Source organism: Echinops telfairi, unplaced genomic scaffold (assembly GCF_000313985.2).
Source record: "Echinops telfairi isolate 266 unplaced genomic scaffold, ASM31398v2 ScPeMD7_25;HRSCAF=90, whole genome shotgun sequence".
NCBI classification, from domain to species: Eukaryota; Metazoa; Chordata; class Mammalia; order Afrosoricida; family Tenrecidae; genus Echinops; species Echinops telfairi.
In genome coordinates, this window is record NW_022103922.1 from 32,205,920 (window position 1) to 32,213,175 (window position 7,256).

The 7,256-nt window shown below is 41.7% G+C and overlaps 1 protein-coding gene and 1 pseudogene across 1 annotated transcript in view; both read left to right on the plus strand.

The window, feature by feature from the left end:
- Window positions 1-7,256, plus strand: part of DNAI1 (dynein axonemal intermediate chain 1) — a 66,860-nt gene that overhangs the window by 14,499 nt on the left and 45,105 nt on the right. The gene's annotated exons all lie outside the window — the stretch shown is intronic.
- Window positions 6,894-7,256, plus strand: part of LOC115869390 — a 2,549-nt pseudogene continuing 2,186 nt past the window's right edge.

Consider the following 7,256-nt stretch of genomic DNA (forward strand, 5'->3'; position numbering starts at 1 on the left):
ATGTTCCTAAATGTGGTAGAAAACATAGAGTATTATCAGAAGCTTAGTGAGCCCCAGGCTGGGTAAACACATAGGAAAACCACACTGAGGCCCTTCATAGTTGCACTACTGAACACCAAAGATAAAAGTAACATTTAGAAGTTGCCAGAGGAAAACAATACATTGCATACAAAGTAGCAATTCTATGATTTATGACTGACTTTTCATCAGAAACAATGGAGGCCAGAGGCAATTGAATGTCACATTTAAAACACTGAAGGAAAATTGCTACCACCCCCAAATTATAGATTCAGCAAAAAGCATGCCTCAAATCAAGTCTCCAATGAATCCCCTCTGACCCTAGTCCAGGAATGTGAACAGCCTCTGTCTCAGACAGAGAGCCTTGGAAAGTGAATTTGGGCAGATGTAGTAAGGCTAAAATGTAACACATTATTTGATCTCCCCTTTCACTCATTTTTAATTTGTTACAGTTGGGGGGGTATTTTTTGGTTACTGTTTTAAAATATTTTCTGCTTTCTTTTCTTCTTTTTAAAAAAATCATTTGGGTGGGGCTTGTACAACTCTTATCACAATCCATACATACACCCATTGTGTCAAACACATTTGTATATTTGTTGCCATTATCATTCTCAAAACATTTTCTTTCTACTTGAGCCCTTGGTATCAGCTCATTTTTCCCCTCCCTCCACCACCCTCCCTCCCTCATGAACCCTTGATAATTTTTTTTTTCATGTGTTACACTGTCCGACGTCTCCCTTCACCCACTTTTCTGTTGTCCGTCTCTCAGGGAAGGGGTTATACGTAGATCATTGTGATTAGTTCCTCCTTTCTCCCCCACCTTCCCCTTACCCTCCTGGTATCGCTACTCTCATTATTGGTCTTGAGGGGTTTATCTGTCCTGGATTCCCTGTGTTTCCAGTTCCTATCTGTACCAATGTACATCCTCTGGTTTAGCTGGATTTGTAAGGTAGAATTGGGATCATATAATGTGCGTGTGGGGGGAAGCATTAAAGAAGTGGAGAAAAGTTGTATGTTTCATAGGTGCTACACTGCACTCTGACTGGCTCATCTCCTTTCCATCTGTTTTCTCTTCTGTTGAGGTTTTTCTCAGTTTTATTTGGTCATTGTTGTTGGGTCTATTTTTGTCTTTGTCTTTCCTTTGTATGATTTTCTGTATAGGGAATACAGGATAGGTAAATCTATAACTGGACAGCAAATGGATCAAAAATTTCCTAGGGGCATGGTTGGGATGAAATGGAAGTCAACAACAATGAATACAATAAAGAAGAAAATGTTCTAAAGTCTATTATGGTGATGATTGCACAACTCTTAATATGATTATATGACTGAACTATTGAATTGTATAGTATGTGAATTATATCTCCAAAAACACTTTTTTTAGGAAAATGAATAATGATATTTTCAGATAAACTACAGCTGAGAGAACTTGTTATCAGCAAACCTTCACTACAAGAAATAAAAAAACTCACTACCATCAAATTCATTCTGACTCATAGCAACTCTGTCCTATATTTACAAGACTACAAATCTTTATGGGAGTAGAAAGCCTCATCTTTCTCCTGAGGAGCTGCTGGTCGTTTCAAACAGCCAACCTTGTGGATCACACCTCAAAGCTTAATCACTAAACCAGCAGGGCTCCTGGACCGGTGCAGGAGGGCTGCAAAAGCAGATACCTACACTTTGTCCTGGATTATAAACTATAGTACCAACCTCTTTAATTACCAGGGAGGCACTAAGTAACTATTTTTCTGAAAAGGGGCAGTAGATCAGATACGTGTGGGAACTTATGATCTACATGATGCAAAGAAAAACATTTGACAAAACCAACTAGTCATTTGATTAAAAAAAATTCAACACATTAGGAACAGAAAGGAACAAAAAGGTCATTTATCAAAAACTCAAGCTAACATCATGCTTACTGAACACTTTCCCCCTACAGTTAGCAACAAGAGAAGGATGCCTGCTTTCACTGTGTACTCAAGCTTGTATTGGAAGTTCTTACCAGAATAAGTAAGCAGGGAAAAGAAAGAAAGGATATTTTAGGATTAGAAAGAAAAAAAAAGTAAAAAAAAAGGTATCTCTACTGCTGATGATATATATAGGAAATCCCAGAGAATCCATACAAAAAAAAAGCTAGAAATAATAATTTGATTCAGCAAGGTTGCAGGATATAAGAGCAACATGCAAAAATGAATTTTTTTAAAAAATGAATTTTATTTCTATACACTAATGATGAGCCATCTAAAAAGAAGCTAAGAAGATAATTCCATTTATAATAGCATAAAAAAGAACAACATGCTTAGGAATAAGGTAGTATAAGATTTGTACACTGAAAACTGTAAAACTACTGAAAGAAATTCAAGAAAGCTTAAATAAATGGAAAGGCATCCTGTGTTTGTGGATTGGAAGACTTAATATTGTCAAGGTGGCAATATCCCCCAAAGCAACTTTGATATAATCCCTATCAAAGTCTCAACTACCTTTTTTTTTTTTTTTCAAAATTGGAAAATCCAATCCTAAAATTCCTGTGGGATTTCAAGGGACACTAAATAGTCAAAACAATCTCGGGGGTGGGTGGGGGGGGAATAATGAGGAGGACTCACACTTTCTGATTTCCAAATTTACTATAAACCCACACTAATCAAAGCATTACATTACCAGAGTAAGAATAACTGTATAGACCAATGGGATAGAATTGAGAGCCCAGAGAAACTATACATACAACTGTATCAATTTATTTGTGACCAAGGTGCCAGGACCACTCACTATGAGGGGGTAATGATCTCTTCAGCTAATGGTGCTGGCTCAACAACATCCATATGCAAAAGTATCAAGTTAACATTTATCTCATATCATATACAAAAATTAGCTGAAAATAGATCAAAGGCCCAAATGTAAGCGCTGACACTCCAAAACCCTTAAAACCTAATACTGTACCTTGTTCATGATCACACAACCAGGCAGCTGCAGTCTCTAAGCTCCCTGCTCCTCCTCAGAGTCGAGCTGCTTCAGTAACTCTTACAAGGCTCCATTCCTCCCATTCCTTTAACCTCCCCAAATCACTGCACCATACACTGTATTTAGACTTTGTACCACAAAAGACAGTTACAAGGGTCAAATGAAATGATGTCCTCAAACGTGTTTAGTAAACAGAATGCTGCTATATAAATGGAGGGTATTGTTACTGTCATTCCTCTGCTGTGACGCTCTGAAATTTCCAGGCTCCATTCCAAAAGGGATTTTTTGGGACCTCGGGAACACACCTTTCAACTACTCATAAATTGCCCTGGAAGTGGGGCTCAGTTGCATTGCAGGGCAGACTAAGAGGGGATAATAAAATAATTACAACACAAAGCCCCCTGTTCCTTGTGGGCTTACTGTGCTCTTGGCTGCGGATGAGGTGCTAGTCATGCATTATTTCATTTTATCCTCACAACAATGCTAAGAAGAGAGCACTGCTAGTTTTTACACTTTATAGGTAAGAGAATGAGGCATAGAAACCAAGACTCTTGCTGCTGGGCTCAAATATAGTCATGACAGAGTCATGTGTCGACGAGATGGATTGTCACAGCCAAGGTTTTCTCTAGAGCACCAGTACTAGTCTTATCTGGAAAAGGCTGCATAGAGTTAGCATGTGTTCTCCTAGGCTTCCCATCTGGGGAAGGATGGGGTTGGTCTTTTATCCCTTCTGCCTTGTGAGCAACAGGCCAACTCTAATTGGCACTGTTCATGCTCTAATTTGTAGTTACATTGTAAAGGAGTTCTTGTCGGTTGGGCTGCTAACTACAAGGTCAATGGTTTGAACCCACCAGCTGCTCCCTGAGAGAAAGGTGAGGTTGCTGATCTCATAAAACTTTAAAGTCATGGAAATCCAAAGGGCCAGTTTGGATCAGAATTGACTCTGGTAGCAATGAGTTTTGGAGTTTCTCATCATATTTTAAACTTTAAAAAACATTACACATTCACATTACAAATATCAAAACCATGGTGATAAGTTTACAGCATTGGCCCTCTCCCCACAAAACCACTCTCAACACTCTTAGATCCAAATACACACATATTCTTAAAGTCACCAGGTGGGTCATCCATTGTAGCTGGCTTTCTTATCTAACAATGTACCTGATGTACTAATACATAATGGTCTATCCCATTCTTCTGAAAGCATGCATAGCATTCCATTGAATGGCTATACCATGATTGATTTTGTAGGCCTTTCTCAATGAATATTTGGATTATTTTTCCAGTGTGAGGAAATGTTAGAAATTGTAGCTCAGCAAACAATTTTGCACATGTCTTATGCACTGTGCATTTCCTTAAAAATATTTTATTGGGGGCTTGTACAATTCTTATCACAATCCATACATACATCCATTGTGTCAAGCACATTTGTACATTTGTTGCCATCATCATTCTCAAAACATCTGCTTTCTGTTTGAGCCCTTGGTATCAGCTTCTCATTTTCTCCCTCTCTCCCCACCACCCTTCCCTCACGAACCCTTGATAATTTATTATTTTGCCATGTGTTACACTGTCCGACATCTCCCTTCACCCTCTTCTGTTGTCCATCCCCCAGGGAGGGGATTATATGTAGATCCTTGTGATCAGTTCCCCCTTTCTACCCCATCTTCCCTCCACCCAGTATTGCCACCCCTGAGGGGTTCATCTGTCCTGGATTCCCTGTGTTTCCAACTCTTATCTGTACCAGTGTACATCCTCTGGTATAGCCAGGTTTATAAGGTAGAATTGGGATCATGATAGTCGGGGGGAGGAAGCATTAAAGAACTAGAGGAAAGTTGTATGTTTCATCGGTGCTATACTGCACCCTGACTGGTTAGCCTCCTCCCCACGACCCTTCTATAAGGGTATGTCCAGTTGCCTACAGACGGACTTTGGGTCTCCACTCTGCACTCCCCCTCATTCACAATGATATGATGTTTTGTTCTTTTGATGCCTGATACCTCGTAGCATTGACACCTCGTGATTACACAGGCTGGTGTGCTTCTTCCATGTGGGTTTTGTTGCTTCTCAGCTAGATGGCCGCTTGTTTAGCTTCAAGCCTTTAAGACCCCAGATACTATATCTCTTGATAGCTGGGCACCATCAGCTTTCTTCACCACAGTTTGCTTATGCACCCATTTGTCTTCAGTGATCGTGTCAGGAAGGTGAGCATCATGGAATGCCAGTTTAATTGAACAAAGTGTTCTTGCATTCAGGGAGTACTTGAGTGGAGGCCCAATGTCCATCTGTTACCTTAATACTAAACCTATAAATATATGCACATAGATCTATTTCCCCATCATCATATATAAACATATTTACACATGTACATGCCTGTATTTAGACCTCTATAAATGCCCTTTGCCTTATAGTTATTTCCTCTGTTTCCTTTTCCTTTCCTCTTGTCCCACTATCATGCTCAGTCTTCATTTGGGTTTCAATAATTCGTCTCGGTTACATTGACCTTGATCAAGCCCTACATGGCCTCCTACACCCTCCTGACCACCGATTTTGGATCACTTGTTGTTCCCTCATCCCTGGGTATGTTAACACCACTTCCTTTCCCCTGTCTCCCCCCTCCCATGTCCCCCCAGAACCGTTGGTCCCATTGTTTTCTTCTCCAGATTGTTTATCCCACCTATCTACACTGTGTATTTTCATAGGAAAAATGGAAGTGGAGTTGCTGAATTGAGGAGTATGTATATGCATTTTAAATTTCAATAGGAGGAAGACCATCAATGAGATAGATTGACCCAATGGCTGCAGCAGTGGCCTCAAACATAGCAATAATTGTAGGGATAGTGCTGAACTTGGCAGTGCTTCACTCTGCAGTACACAGGGTTGCTCTGAGTCAGAACCTATTTGATGGCACCTAACAGCGATAGCAACATTGCCAGTTGACCCAACGGAAGTTTGTATGATTGGGCTCGTTTCTCTGCATAGCACCATTTCAAAATGGTGAGGTCTCTTGTAACTAGAAACACGTATTGAGTGCCTTCTGTGTGCTTTAGATGCAGATTTGAACTACGTGTAGTGTAGCTGAAGGAAGATTTGTTCGTGAATTACCGTTCCTTGGGGACTGAGAGCTTTTTACCCTTTTAGAAACGGAAACTGCAAGCTGGTGAGGTATTTAGTTTCAATTTAGCTTAATGGAAACCTGTTAGTGAGTTTTAAAATAAGGACCAAGACAACTGAAATGGTAAACGACGTCTCCTGGGTCCCCGGAAGGAAGATGCAGCATCTGTGGCTTTGCCTGCCTCGAAGAGGCCCTCTTTCCAGGAGGAATCACGTTTCAACCTTGAAACCTTTGGTGGAGGTGTGAGCTGCTGAAGACTCCAGTGAGGGCATCCCTAGGGCGGGTGCTTCCTATCAGGAAAGAACCACACAAATACTACGTGGTTGAGGATAGAGCAGCATCTGTGCACGGGAGTATAATGTTTACAATCATCTTTGACTGGGCACAAACTCTGACCAGACATTGCACGATTCACCTATGTGCCTCGAATTATTGAATGTTCTTAACAAGGATTTCATTTTGCTTGGTGTCACAATCAATGTGCATGGAAGCAGCTCTCGAGAAATCAAACGACTCATGGCATTTGGCAAATCTGCACAAAAGCCAGTTTTAAAAAGTGTTGAAGAGCAAGGCTATTACTTTGAGGACTGAGGTGCGCCTGACCGAGGCGTGTTTTTCAGTCACCTCATATGTACTCGAAAGTTAGCATGAAGAAGGACGACAGCAGAAGAATCAAGGCCTTTGAATCACGGTGCTGGCAAAGAACCTTAAAAGTACCATGGACTCCCCCGCCCCCTCCCCTCTCTGTTTTCTCTGCACTAGGAACAGCTCGCATGCCACTGCCCCTCTTCCCCTAAAAATGCACGCCTGTGCCAAATTCCTCTCCACCCCTTCCCTGGTCAGGAGCACCTCCCAGCTGCTGAGCCAACCACTGTCTGTATTGGTGCAGAAACTGCCAGAGCACTGACAGCACGTCAGCAGCTCAACAGCCCCACGTTCCCTGACCTCACTGATCCCCAGTCACAGCTTCCAAACCAGCACCGTCTCAAGGGACATTGACACAGCTGCCAAGTTCATTGGGGCCGGGGCTGCCACAGTTGGAGTGGCAGGCTCTGGAGCTGGCATTGGGACTGAGTTTGGGAGCCTCATCCTTGGTGATGCCAGGAACCCTGCTCTGAGGCTGCAGCGATTTTCCTACGCCAGGGGTGTCAGAGGTGTCAAA